Raw genomic sequence first — 15,939 nt, forward strand, 5'->3', positions numbered from 1 at the left:
AATAGATATACCATTTAAGTAATAATTGATGCAAAAAATTTTATATGACCTATATCAAAATTTACAATTATACGTTTAAAATATGTTAACATTTATCTCATGCAACCTATACAAAAACTGATCTCAATCGTTTAAAATCAATTTTGCCTCCAACCGTTCCTTATCCATTATTTAGCAATTATTGAGGCGCACAAATCCCTTTTTTTTTTTTAATCCATAAACCTGTGGCTGCCGAATGGAATAAGGTTTTCAAGCATGGCAAAGTCCTTGGTCTAACAGGAAACAGACAGTTTTATTGGCTAATTGAATGAATCCAACTTGGGTTTTCTTTATCGTCGTGTTTGTCCTCTTTAAGAAGACAAATAAGGATAACCGACTTTCTTTCATATATCAGTCAAATTTAAGTGATTATGTCAATCTTTTTTTTTTTTTTTATGGTAGTCGGCAGTGGCAGAGTCACAAGGGGTTAGGGGCAGCTGCTTCCAAGTTCTGAAAAATTCCTTTTGATTCCTAAATACTTTGGATTTTCCATTTAAAATCATATTCCCCCCCCCCTCCCAATCTAAGTTTTGCCTCATGAAATTATTATCTTTTAGACTTTAAATACTTTAAACTTCTATTTAGTTACTTCATATACATAATTTAACTTCATAATACATGTTTTTTTTTAGAACTTTATGTATTACCTCCCTGAAATTTGGTATTAAAGCAAAGAAAAGTTCGTTTTTCCGGTACACAAGAAATGAGAAGGTAGAGACATGAATAGTTACACGAATTTGATATATTATCATGTATCTTGTTCCAATATTGGGGAAATAGCTTCCTTCTTGTGGTTTGTAGACTTACTTTTTATTAGTACTCTATTAAAAATCATCTTAAGATCATAAAAAACTTCTTCATATAGAAATTTCGTTTAAAATAATTTACATTGATTTCGGATTAACTATAAAGACCAAAATATTAAGTGATATAGTCACAAAAAATTTATCATGCATTTTATAATTTTCAAATTTAGACTCGTAAAGTAAAATTGCCATATTTTTAAGTTCACCCCCTCTTTTTAAAAATCCTGGCCCGCCATGCTAAATCGATTAACTGTATGACCAACTATTCCGTTCACTTGTTTTGTGGTTTATGTTAAAACCTTTTACAATATCAGTGAACAATTAACCTGAAGTACAGTAATGGTGTATTTTAAATTAGTTAATAGGTGGTTCCACTGTTATCTAATCAGCAAAAGTTTATATTGATAGCAATTTATTTGAATAAATTTTATATACACTGTCAATATATACACTATCACGATTAGATCGATGACACATGAGTAACTTTTGAATTTCAAATTCAAATTTTATACATATGTTATATATCTAATGGTGATAGTATATATAAAATTAATTCATTTATTATACACAGTTTACTGGGTGCATGATAATGTTAGAATTTCATAATGACTACATTATTTTATTTGGTAAGTGTATCGTGCCGTCAGACCACAAATAGAAGAAGCTCATGTATAAATCAAGTGCATATGCATTTGGATACTTCCTCGTATTTATCTCTTCATTTACTCACCCTTCTTTCCCTCTTCTTTCAAAAATTTCTTCAGCTAACGAACTCCACCTCTCATTCTCCAGTTCCCCTGATCTCTCTCCCAATTGTTTTTGTCTTTGCTTTTGAAATAAAATTTTCTCTTCTGGGATTTCCTAGTAAGAGTTTATTCTCGTCTAGCATTTTCCTGGTAAAAGTTTCTTTGTTTCTTAATGAGAGTTTTTTATGGTTATTATTTTCTTTATTTTCTATGTTCTTGTTAGATGTGGGGTCTTTTAAATCAATTTGGATCAATCTGTTTGGAAGCGGAGTTTGAAAGTAAAATTGATCTAAACTTTACTGTAATTTACTGTAGAAATTGTAGAAAAAGATTTTAAGATGTAAAATTTTTTTTTCTTTTCCTTTTCTTTTTCCTTTTTCGGAAGAGGTGTCCGGCGCCGGAGGTGGTGGTGGGTTGATGTGGGGGAGGAAGAAGAGGAAAGGAAAGAAGTGAAATTTATTTGTATTGTTTGGTATTTTTGAAGTGTGTATATTAAAAATTTTGAGGAGTGTTTTGGGGTTATTGTAGGTAAGGTTGTTAAAAATTTTATAGGAGAATAACTTGGCCTTTAAACTAAAACTTGTTAAATCAATTGTTTCAGAGTTTGAATCTATTTATATTTAAATAATATATATATGAATATATTTTAAACAAAATATTGGTATTTATTTATAAAAATATAATATTTATTTCAATTGATGTAATATATATATTATACATATTAATATACATAATTGAAATATATTAATATTACTATAATTTTTATATATCTTATATTCATAATTGAAATATAAATATCAAAATATACATATTAAAAAATATATATATATTAATTTGCATATTATAAAAATATTTGAAATAAAAATATTTATAAATTTATATAAATGTATTATTTATATAAATATATATAATTAAATATATTTATATAATTAAATAAATAAATATAAATATATTTATAAATATATGTAAATATATTTAATTATATATATTTATATTTTGTATTAATATTTATATATGTATTTATATATTTATTAGGCAAAATATATTTTTTTGTATATAATATTTATATATTAATATATATATATTAATATATTTTTTGTATATTTGGAGTTGTTTTTAAAATATTTGTTTGGATATGATGTTTTTGAAGTTATTTTTATAAAATTTTTATTGTAGCATTGTAAATGAAAAATAAGTTTTTGAAAAACTCTCAAATCCAAACAGGTCCGATATGATTCTTCACAATTACAAAGGTAGATTTAGATTTGACTTTCGAGCATGGGAAAAACTATGTGAAGAAAAGACAGGGATGCCACAAGTAGAGGCGGCGTACTTGGAAATGGGGGAAAAGACATTTCGATTTCCAAGATTTGGTTAAAATTCATTTTCCTGAGTTGAATTTTGTGTCAGTCTCAAATTAATCCTTTAATCTTTTAGAAGCATCCACTTGGACCCTTAAAACTTTTTTATTTTTCCAAATAATATAGGATTCTTTTTTTATTCTTGTTTTCGAAGCCATTCCAATGTAAATTTTAAATTCCTAATCTTCTGTCAAAACATATTACATACAACAGTGTCCAATTCTTCGACTCCAGTTTTAAGTGGTAAAACAGATACATTGGTTGATAATGGTTAGATTATAATCACCTTCCTCTATGATGAATATGAAGAACTAGACACATGCATAGAAAGCAGTAAAAAAAAGTTTAACTTGTTCTGGCGCTTGGCCATTCTCATTTTTCATCTATTAGCTTTGTCTTTCATTTTCTCCTATGTTCATTTAGATCAATTGCATATAAGATAATTCCATTTTGCATCTATGAACTTATATAAATTTCTAGATTGAATCCTAAATTTGAAATTGGGCACTTTTTGCAAAAAAGGAAAAAAAAAGTTGATTAGAAACAACACCTTAACGTCAAGTTTGTACTTTCAACTATAAATTCTATGTGATACATTGCATTTCAACCTTCAGCTTTGAGACATGTTGCAGTCCAAAGTGCTTTTTTCTGCCCACTCTAGTCCACCATCAAAATCAAAACTTCATTAGTGTATGCATCTATTCTTAAAGTCTTATAATAGAAATTATTGCCGTAATACTTTTACTCACAAACAAAATGAATGGCATATATACTTTATTCCTCAGTAGCTTGTTGGAATCTTTTTGGGCTGAACTATATAGCCACGTTAAGAATTTGATAATCCAATCATTCCCACTAGACAAACCAGATGCATGATTTGCAGTTTGTTGGTTCACATAATTGTCATTTGTTAAAAGAAAAAAAATGTAATTTATAAACCAATCAGAAGTTTAAGGGTGGTGAATAAAGAAACTAATAGAAAATTTGATTCTCAGAGCTGCTTTTTGGTTAATGTTTCTAGACGCCTGTTTACTACTGGATCAAAGTGGGTGGATAACACTGTTAAAGGTGCAATATGGGAATTAATATAAAGTTTTAGGGGTACAAAATATAATTTGTCCATAGTATATCCTTGCAAGTCCCATAACTGAATTTTCTTTTCCTTTTTTTTTTTTTGGAGAATTAGGTATCAGAAAATACATTACCTGTCGTTTTCACGAGGAAATTTTGAGGTACACATTTCATAGGCTATAAAACCATGTGAAGCTTCTGTCTATCTAGTCACTTCTAAATTCCGCAAATAACTCTAATTAGTAAGACTAGAAAATCTTCAAATCTGCCGAAATATTTGAAAAGTAAAAGTGGGTAGAGACGAGGAAATAGAAAATGGTAGAGCAATTCCCTCATGCCAAAGGATGGGTCAAGTTTCAATAATAAATTATGACAATGGCAAATAAATTCCATTGACACCTCTTGAATTCAAATTTTGTGATTTACAAAAACTTTTACTCTCTTTTTTGATAAATAAATAGAAAAGTATTTTTATTAAACCTGTTGAAAGACGTCCAACATTAATTATTTTACAAACTCTATAATAAAACTTTTATAAGTCAAGGATTTGATACAGATCAAGAAACAAGGTAATTTAAATATTTGATTCGACAACTTTCTGACTATTGGGTATTAGATCATTAAACATAGGGTTAATTACATTTACCTTCCCTGAGGTTTGATCAAATAACGAATCGATCCCTGAGATTTGATCAAATAACAAAAAGGTCCCTCAAATTGAAAGATGTATAACAGATACACCCTCCCCGTTAGTCTGTTGCCGTTGACTGTTAAAATTATGGGTTAATTACATTTACCTCCCCTGAGATTTGATCAAATAACGAATTGATCCCTGAGATTTGACCAAATAACAAATTCCTCTCCCATACTAACTTCTGTCACTTATATGTAACGGAAATAGCCAAAAGTCTGAATAACCCTTATTGATTTCCATCAATTTTTTGACCTATCGATTTTTGTGTTTTCAGAAAAAAAAAATTTTTGGTTAATAGATAAAATTTTGAATCCAACAAATTATTAATTTATTTAACAGATAAAATCAGAGTAAATTCTGGTAGACCTTGTAATGCAAAATTTGCCATACATGTATTTTGTAATTTGGTGAAATAGTGTGACAAATTTTGGGTTACATGGGGTAATACCCATTATCCCATAAAATCCCAATGCTTTACGACTTTTCCCAATTATATGAACAAAGAACCCATTTTTTTCAAAAAATAATTTATTTAAAAGATAAAGTAAAATTAAAATTTTCAATGAATAAGAGGGTTGAAAATGTAGTACGCATTTTTTCTTTCCATAATGTACCAGCTCCTTATACTTTTCCTATTATATAAACGAAGTACCAGCTTTCTATTGGCATTTTACTCTATATATTAGTAACCCATTGTAAAACCAAACCAGCAGAAGGCTTTTCTACACAATGTAATTAACCCTTAAAAATTTGATGGAAATCAATAAGGGTTATTCAAACTTTTGGCTATTTCCGTTACATATAAGTGACAGAAGTTAGTGTGGGGGAGGAATCTGTTATTTGATCAAATTTCAGGGATCGATTCGTTATTTGATCAAATCTCAGGGGAGGTAAATGTAATTAGCCCTAACGGTCAACGGCAACCGACTAACGGAGGGGTGTATCTGTTATACATCTTTCAATTTGAGGGACCTTTTTGTTATTTGGTTAAATCTCAGGGATCGATTCGTTTGGTCAAAGCTCAAGGGAGGTAAATGTAATTAACCCTAAAAGAAATTGACTACCCAAGAACCACAAGAGAAAAAGAAAAGAGTTGCAAATTTTTATGACAAGTCAATTTCACTAATTGTTACCTCATAGAAGAAAGATTTGAAATAACATAACAATAATAAAATATTAGGAAAAAAAGAGCTTTGCAATAACAAACAGAGGAGAAATTAAATGAAAATTATGAAAAAAAAAGGAAAAAGAGAGTATACCAAAATCAAGAAAAAATGAAAGTGCTTTCGAGTTGAGAGTTTCACCTTGTCGTGGGTTTAGATTTAAATAGCCTTTTAATTTAATGGCTAGAATTGAAGCTAGGATTGTTAATTGGGATAACATATAATTTACCAGCAACCTTCGCTCGAAAGACTTCTTCATCATAACCAATAAGTGTGTACAGGGTTCAATTGGGATAATACCATGTGTTAGCTTTCAAGCACAAAAAGGCACATAATTGCATGGACGATTTGTCACTTTTCTACTCCAATGGGTACAAATCAATAGTTGCTATATGCCCCGTGCCAATTTTCTACATGGTAAATGTGAGGAATCTGCGAATCTAAAGTGAGATGAATTCTTTTTGTTATTAGAGATCTATAAATTTAAAATGAAATGGGTTTCGTCTCTTTGGCTCTTGAATAGAGGGATCTTGATGTTTTCTTGTTGACTTGTTGGCTGGTTTGTGTTCTATTTGTCATGAACATAATTTTCATACAAATTTTGTGGAATATGGTTTGAGTGGTGATGAGAATAGGAGATGCAGCTTTTTGGTTTTTATTCTATTTATCATGAATAAATTTTTCATAAAAATTTTGTGGAATTTGGTTTGAGTAGTGATAAGAATACGAGATACAGCTATTTAGACTTGTTTGGTGCTTTTGTGGTCACTTTTGGCCAAAATTGATGATCAAATCATAATTTACACAAATTTCAAGTCCTAGTTGCAAATTTGACAAAGATCCACCATTGAATGTTAGTGGCCGGTAGTGGCTGAGCATGGCCAGATGGGCTAGAGAGCCTTCGACTGCTGCTGCCATGGTTGCCATATTCAAGCTTTCAGAAAGTTAGAGATGAAGAAGATTAAAATAAAAGGAAGAATTATGATTTTCTTAGAGTATAAAATTATATCTGAGTGTTTGAAAATTCGTTCCTATTGTAAAATACAATACAGGCGCTATTCCAACTAATAATGCTTATGGTTATCTTGTCTTTTCACCAATTCCATCTATGATACTTAACGGAAGTTACTAATAAGGGGGCATTTGTTATTTGACCAAACTTCAAGGATCATTTGGTAGTTTGGCCAAACTTTAAGGGAGGTAATTGTAATTAACCCTATTAAACTAATAAACATACGTATTAAATTAAGGGGAGCATTTCATTTTTCTTGTTCTACCTACCACCTAAATTTGTCTCTCTGATAAAATAATTCCTCTAGATCTTGAACATTGAAAATTTACTTGTCATTCAATTTACAATCAAACTATTATATAGTCCTCATGACTTGAGGACTTTAATCTAATTTTACATTAGTATTTTATATTAATCTAATTTTACATTAGTATTTGTCCTACAAAGTACGGGATAGATTGTTTTGTTGACGAGTATTTATACCTCCAAGTGTAGATCAAATTGTAATCTCAATGAATTGTAAACTATTGTATTAATCACACAATTCTAAGTTATACACAATCTTATGAAAAATAAAAGAGTAAGATGCGTAGATAGGTTGTTAAAAAAAAGGGCTATATTTGGTATCGAGTATTAGTTCTTTCTCACGGAATTAGTTCGTGAAACTAGTCTGTTTAAATCTTTTTCACTTCCACGTCAAAAAATAAAAAAGATAGAATGAACCCACGAGGTATATCGGCCAAATATGATGTGATGAAAGTATGTATCAGGAAAGGTAAAATGTGCACAAGCATAATGCCAACACTTGAAATTGTGCTGAGGTAATTGTATCATTACCAAAAAGTTAAAAAGTTAGAGAAAGTGGATTTATAAGGTTGCTATTTGTCTGAGGCTGCTATTCTGGATTTGGGGGAAAAAATTATGGTTTTTTTTGGATAATAATGGAATTACTTCTGTTGATTTTGCTGTTTCTTGTAATAACTTCACCCAAGTTTCAATAACACTTCAATTGAACAAAAATTAAAATACTTATATAGAAATTTTAACTGGCAATATGTATGATTTGGACCTCCAAACAACAAATGGTTGGCTGGTTGCTGGAGAATCTAGATGAGTCGTTACAAGAAGGGTCCAGCCTTTTTCCTTTTCGAAGAATGGTCAAGTTGATTAGGCAGGACCTTGGCTACCTCGTTATGGTGAAAAGGAATGTAATTTGAACCTGACAATTGACTTCAATACAAATTCTGGATTCCCCCCAACTTCTTGGACATTGAAGCACGGCCATCCAATTGGGTTTAACTTTCTTGCCTTTCATTTTCCCTTTTTTCTTTTTGGGGTCCTATTAGTAAGAACTAATCAAGAGATACAAGTAAGTTAAAGGGTTCTAAGTTGAAAATCATTTTCTAAAGGCAAAGAACAATGCGTGTCATCATTGTTGGAAAGAAATTTTGTAACAACAAATTTGAAATTCCAACAGATTACACTTAGAAGTTCCAACAGATTTCAAACTCAAATAAATCACCTGTAAGCCAATGAACATTTGTGCATGTTAACACTATCTAATCTGTTGTTTAATTAGTTCGAGCTCAAATTCTAGGATTAATATCGATAGGAGGGCCTAAAAATCCTAAATTTGGCATACAAATTTTGAAAAAACTCTCAGATCTAATAAACAAAAATTAAGGCCTTGCTTCCCAAATTGGCAACCACAATTACAGTAGAACAAATTGATTTGAGTTCCTCCATTGACTCCATGCTTAAGGCTATCTTTTTGTGGAATACGCATCACATCTATATGTCATGGTGATTCTATCCATGAAGCTCATAAAATTTAGGTAAAGTGTGCATCCTGGTCTTTGGACTTTAAACGAAAGTGTATTCCTTGGGTTATCAAAATTTTCCATTTAAATTTAAATTGGTTTCAAATGAGTCCGCAACCAAGGTCCACTGAGTTTCTCCGTTGACACCACGAAATTGTGGGCACGTGCAAGGAAATAAGAAAGGTTAAATAGGTTCGTTCAAGGATATATAGACAAGCGGAAAATTTTCAATTTTCAGATTTGGTTAAATTTATTTTGCTCGATCTACTTTCCTGTCATTTTCAAGTTAATCCCACAGTCTTTTGGGTGTATCCATTTGGATCCACAAAACTTTTGTTTTTTTCTGGAGTCCTTTTGTCATTTTCCAGTTATCCTGGAGTCCTTTTTGCCCTTAAATTTGAAGCTATTCCAATGTCAATATAAGATCCTAATCTCCTCTCAAATTATACTAGTATTTAGCTCGTGCCTAGCACACTTTTTATTTTTTTCTAATCGATTAACTTTTCCTACACTAATAGTGTATATATCGTCAGTTTTGGATGAATAAAAATTATTAATATTTAAATTTGAAATTTAATTTTTGCACATGTATCATAGATCCAATGATGATAGTATATATGGTGTCAGTGTGTATAAGATTTACTCTTTTTCTAATTGTTTGTGAATATAGTATGAATAATTCAAGTCATTGTTCTTACATATTCTTTAAAATTGGCTTTAGAAAATTGATGCATTCTAAGTGTTTAGTTACCATACCAATTTTTAAAAACTTCTATACATGCTTTTACTATGATATAATAATATTGATTAATACTATAATGTATACCCAAAAAATTGATAGATATTTTTTGAAATAATTAAAATTTTATTAAATGACCATGAACCTAGAACTATATATTTCTACCAAATTAAATACTAAAGATCCAAACATTATTTTTCATGAAGGAATATTTAATTTCTCTAGATTTAGTAAATCTATAGATATAATAATTAAAATAAGTAAATTTAAGTCGTACTGATACAAAGGGTAAACAAATTTATTAAAAAAGATATATATTTTTTTTGTTAGAAGAGAGAAAAAGTATATAACCTATTAATTAGTGAAGAGTTCAATACAAATATGGATAAAACCCAAGTATGCAAATGACCTACAAATTTTTTTCAATTAGGCTTGCTATCTAGGAGAGAGAAATGGTTAATTAAATTTTTAATACTTTCACACACAAGTGCACACACATACATGTATATGTGCGTGTATAATTAAATTTTAACAATGGTCGTAAACCTAGAACTAATTTTGTGCTCAATTAAATACACAAGGTGTAGCAATTCATTTATCAATGAATATTCAGTTTTAAGTTTATTTGAAAAGATAAAAATTGTTAGAAGAGATGAAAACTATAAGAAAAAAATTAACTAATTAGAGAGGAATTGGATACAAATATGGCTAAATTATAAATATTCAAATGACTCGTCAAATAATTATGCATGTCACCTAAGAGAGAGAAAATGGCTAATTAGAGTAAGTACTTCATATATACATACATACATGTGTGTGTATATGTATGTATGTATATGTATATGTACGCATGTGTATGTGTATATTCAAATTTTCCTACTCTAAAGACCATTTTATCATGGAATTAAGTGGTATAATATGCCATTGGTTGATAGTCTAGTGGTCGAAGCTCATTCTATGGAGGTAAAGAATTCAAATGTTGTTATTCACCCTACTCAAAAGGTAAACATGAACAAATAGGCATAAGCATAAAATGTGGCAAAAGAGAAACATGTCTGATGTGACATGTTAGAACTAATAGCTCAGTAATACGCTTAATACTATAGGACATTAGGTGGCGTTTGATAAAACTAAACTTTGAAAATTGAAATCTGAAATCTGAATCCATTAAATTATTAAATTATTAAGTATGAAATTAAATACATTTGAGTGTATATCACATTAAGTGATAAGTAAATACCTTATCACTTATTTTTGGGAGCAAATTTTGCCTAAAAAATTCAGTACCACTTAATTAATTCAAATATTTAATTTTTTATTATCAAACATATCTGAACATATTAAGATCTGAATCTATTAACTTTAAGTGCTAAATTTGGATATCAAACAGTGAGCGGAAAATAAGTGAAGCACACAAACATGGTGTCTCTATGTACTCAAAATAAACTTCCACAAGTTAATTTATTTGAGGTTAAAGCAATCATTTTAATCTGATAGTAATAGCTTTGGTCGTCTTATTTGATGGGTAACTGCACATAATGGAGAATTTCAATAGGTAGAGAAATTGTAAAGTTCACTAGTTCAGAGCATTTCAATATTTAACTATGCATGCATCTTCAGAATGCAAAGTCGAAATAGTTCCTAATTTTTATTTATTTATTATTTTTTAACAAAAGAAGAAAAATAAAGGAAGAACATAGGTTAATGCTAAAATTTAGAAATGTTGAAAGAAGTTTAACTTCTCACGGCACTTGACCATCATTTTTATTTTTTTTATTTTTATCCATCTCTTTCCTTTTCTCTTTCAATTTAATATCAACTCCAACATTTAATCCTAAATTTTAAGTTAAACGCTTTTTACCCAAAACTTTTCTATTTAGAGTCATGTTTGTACTTTACAACAATAAATTGTATGTGACATTCGCATTGCATCTCAATTTCCAATTTGGAGATATTTTACACTTTAAAGTGTTTTTTCTATCCCACTGTTATTTTTTTTTCATTTTACTCCACCATTAACATGTTTGACATACCTGTTAAATACTAGTAATCATAGTAGTGTTTTATAACAGCATCTAGTTTTAAGTTCCCATCATATTCTTTGTTGGATCATTGTCACATTTGAAGATATTACCCTAATTTGTGTCTATAATGTTTGTCAGCATTGCTCTTGTTTCCTCTTTTTTTTTTCGGAAACGATAGATGAATTTTATAGCAAACCAAACTTTACAATAATTGAGCAATGGCTCAACCACCTATACAAAGTGTACGATGACACTAAGAAGAGACAAAAATTCTCTCTTCATCTATAACTATGCTTAGAGCATAACGACTAATGCTTTTACATAGAGACATATTACTATTTTTTCCTACTTCAAAAAACCACATTTGAAACAGATTAGCTAGAGCAAGTATATCTTCCACTAACGTGACTATGTTCAGATTGTCTCCTTTCCCACTTTTCAGCATGGCAATAAGATGTTTATTGACGTTTATGACTTTAATCCTGTGCCAACCAAGCTGCCTTACTTTGATGAGTGCCAGTCTCACTGCTGCAGCTTCATCTTGGATGTCTAGTAGCGAGGTCCTGTCCACTAGCGCCCAGTCAGCTGTGATTCTTGTTCCATTCAGCTTGGCCACAACGCCAATCCCCATCTTGTGTCCCTCAGATGCTTTTTGTGTTGCAATGTGAAGTTCCATCAAGTCCCTTGCCTCCATTCCTTCCTCCCTTTGCCTTGCATTTGATGCATCTGTTTGCTGCTCTTGTTTCCTCACTTCTAAAGGTATTTACCTTGTTGCTCCCTCTATCTGTTTCATTCTCCCTTTGGATACATTGGTTGGAAACTAATTCCTCCTTGCTTGACTCTTTTCGAACTACTTCCTCATTTAGTACTCCCCAGTAACTCCTTTTGGAAGGGAATTTGTAGCTATTAGTTTCTTTTTGTGGGAATCCTTTCCTAGGGTTTGCTCTCATCCAAGGTCAATATTGGTTCTCTTGTTGTCCACTCCCCACTGAAACTCTTGTTTTACAACCTTTCTCGCTATGTCCAATAGCTACACTTGTGTAGTAGGAATTTGGGCATCTCTCATATTTAAACTTTATCCATCTCATGGAACCAATCATTTTGACAATAGTGCCCCTCAGTAGTGGCTGGAAAGTATCCACCAAGACTTGCACCTTCAAGTGCCTTTCTTCTTTACCTCCTGTTTGAGGAATAATAACCTCTCTCACCCCCTGAAACACTGAGTTGCCAATGTGGCGATGGTGGAATGCATCTGATAGAGTAGGTCCAGGGAAAATGACTCAAGATTGACTCTAGAAGGAGTGGGTGGAGTTATGGAAGAGTAGCCATTGGAGAGCTTGAACTTTGAAGAGAATATTCTCTTTCTTTAGTCTAAAACCATGGATTAATGAATGTTTTTCGATTTTACCCTTGAAATTATGCCCACGTGAGAGAGGTGTGCTATTTTTAGTCAGAGAAATGAGCAAATACGAGTACTAGGACCAAACTGGCTTATAATTTATATGTTAGGGATTATTCTGATTGATTTTAAATGTTAGGCACCAAAAAAGTTTTTTGTGAAAATGATAGGGACCAATTTGGCAAATTTCCCTTGAAAGAATGTTGAGCTCCCACCAATGGGGGGAAAAGGCTCTCAGTGAGAGAGAGAAAAGCTCTATTTGTGAGATAGTTAAATTCATTTGATTGAAATAGTTGGATTTTCCATTTCATTTTTAAAATTTCTTCATATTTGTAAAAAGCACATAATTGTGAAATTTATTTGTGATATTTGTGTGAAAATATACAAATGAATAAAGAATCTTTTCTCCTTGTATGTTTTTCAGTTTCTTTTTCATATTATCTATTTTTTGACATTGATTTTTTTACAATCTCAAAGGGCTAATGAGAAATTTCTCATGTTTCGATTAAGAAATTTTGATCTATATAATAATTGCAAATGGAGTCTAAGGATAAGTAAATAATTTTTAATGGGCAATTATCAACATTATTGAGATGTAATCAATTGGAGTGTTTTATTTCTTTTAATTAGTACCACATTGAAATACAATAATTCTATTTGAAAGACATGAGGGTGATTTAAGAATAACAAAAACTAAGATAAAAAATGCCACTTTGTATTCTATGATATCTAAATGTTTTATATTATACCACTTCTGTATCTTACACACTGTGATCTTAGTAAGCTAAGGGTTTTATGATCTTAACTAAAAGCAGCATTTAACTTGGCATTTTAAGTGAATTTCATCTTTTCCAATTATGGCAGCATACATACTTGCAAATATTACATAAAAGTTTAACTTCATAACATACCTCGAGGGGCTATTCCGAATGCATCTTGGTCATCCTCAATTCCTTCATACAATTTGTTCAGAACTAGCAGTTGGTTATCCACTATCCATGGCCCCCCATTTGCTATCCTTTCTCGACTTTCCACTCCTGGGTTTATAAATTGGTATAGGTTAGGTCCCAATATGTCACTTTCAAATCTTTAGGGTAGCCCCAGGCATTAGTGACAAAGTACTTAACTCCAGTAAAGTTGGCTATCTTTTCACCCTGGATTTTCCCCATCAAACTTAGCAAACATTCCTGTCTACTAAGACTAGAATCTCCTACATCCAGATCTGTTATATTGCATTCTTGGTTGTTTAAGGCAAACTTCTGCATTATCTTTGTCACCTCTTCTGCCATAGTAACGAGCTGAGATATTAAAGGAATACCAAATCTATCTGATAATGTATAGAAGCTAACCACTCCAAAACAGCTCAAAAGAAAATCAGCTTTTTCCACTAGGTAAATGCCAAGCTGGGAAATAAAAGAAAAAGAAAGGAAAAAATTAAAAGCTAGCTAAACAAAGGGTTGAAAGAGTATGAACTGGCCTCAAGTTGGACAGATTTATGTCTTGTGTAGATCCAGCCCACCATTGTCTAGCTTTTACTTCTTTAATCTTGTGTTCCGGCTTGCATCTTCTACTTCATTGCAGCTAAGCATTTATAATCTTTGCTGTTAAAATTAGTTCCTGTAGTTACTTCTTTTCATTTACTCTTGTCCGGGCTTATCAGCTAAGAAAATCTGTGTTTGAGACCGGGAATTTGGTAGGTTTGAATTTTTGGAAATTTGAAATAGTCTTGAGCTCCCACCAATGGGGGGAAAATGTTCTCAATGAGAAAGAGAAAAGCTCTATTTGTGAGATAGTTAAATTCATTTGATTGAAATAGTTGGATTTTTCATTTCATTTTTTAAATTTCTTCATATTTGTAAAAAGCAGATAATTGTGAAATTTACTTGTGATATTTGTAGGAAGATATACAAATGAATAAGGGATCTTTTTCCTTGTAGGTTTCTCTATTTTTTTTTAGAGTATCTATTTTTTTTACAGTCTCAATTGGCTAATGAGAAATTTTTCATGCTTCGATTAAGAAATTTTGATCTATATAATAATTGGAAATGGAGTCTAGGGATAGGTAAATAATTTTTAATGGGCAATTTTTAATTGTAATTATCAACATTATTGAGATGTAATCAATTGCAGTGTTTTATTTCTTTTAATTAGTGCCATATTGAAATGCAATAATTCTAATTAAAAGACATGAGAGCGATTTAGGGATAACAAAAATTAAGATAAAAAAGTACCACATTGTATTCTTCGATATCTATAATGTTTTATATTATAGCACTCCTGTATCCTACATACTATGATCTCAATAAGCTAAGGGTTTTATAATCTTAACTTTAACTTGGCATTTTAAGTCAATTTCTTCTTTTCCAATTTTGGAAGCATACATACTTGCAAATATTACATAAAAGTTTAACTTCATAACATACCTTATTTAAACTACACTTACTTTGATAAACGACATAACACTACACACCTATAAGATTATACCCCAGTTGTGATATGCCCCTTAAAACAAATTTGATCAGAATTTTACTTTTATAACCCACTATGGGTAACTAACTTAATCCATTTTATTCAAAGATTTTTGAACATATGTTTTCGCTAAATTGTCTGCCCACTTTATTTGTAATTTGGTTGAGAGAAACTTAATTTTGTTGCTACCACATATGCCACAGAATGAAATCTTGATTAATCAATTTAATTTTGCTTTCACCGACCTCGTTTTGTCTCGAGTCACTAGCAAATTAATAAACATAACAAATGCTATCATTTTTACTGTTGGTAGCAAGATCAGCAAATGAAATAAATGGTTCAAACATGTGGGGCACATTTCTGCCCAATAATTCCTGTGAGATTGACAGTTATTAGAGAGGCTCCATTGTGGACGAGGTGTACAAATTACAGCATCTCACAAAGCTTGTGATGGTGTACCTATACACACAGTTTATATCATAAAAATCCAGTATTTAATCCTCATACGGTTTTTTTTTTGCCAGAGACTGAATCACCACCTATTCAAACGGGTATCTGAGTACCTGCTGGTGAAATTTTTTCAAAAAAATTTAAAT

This window comes from Coffea arabica, chromosome 5c, assembly GCF_036785885.1.
Source record: "Coffea arabica cultivar ET-39 chromosome 5c, Coffea Arabica ET-39 HiFi, whole genome shotgun sequence".
Classification (NCBI taxonomy): Eukaryota; Viridiplantae; Streptophyta; class Magnoliopsida; order Gentianales; family Rubiaceae; genus Coffea; species Coffea arabica.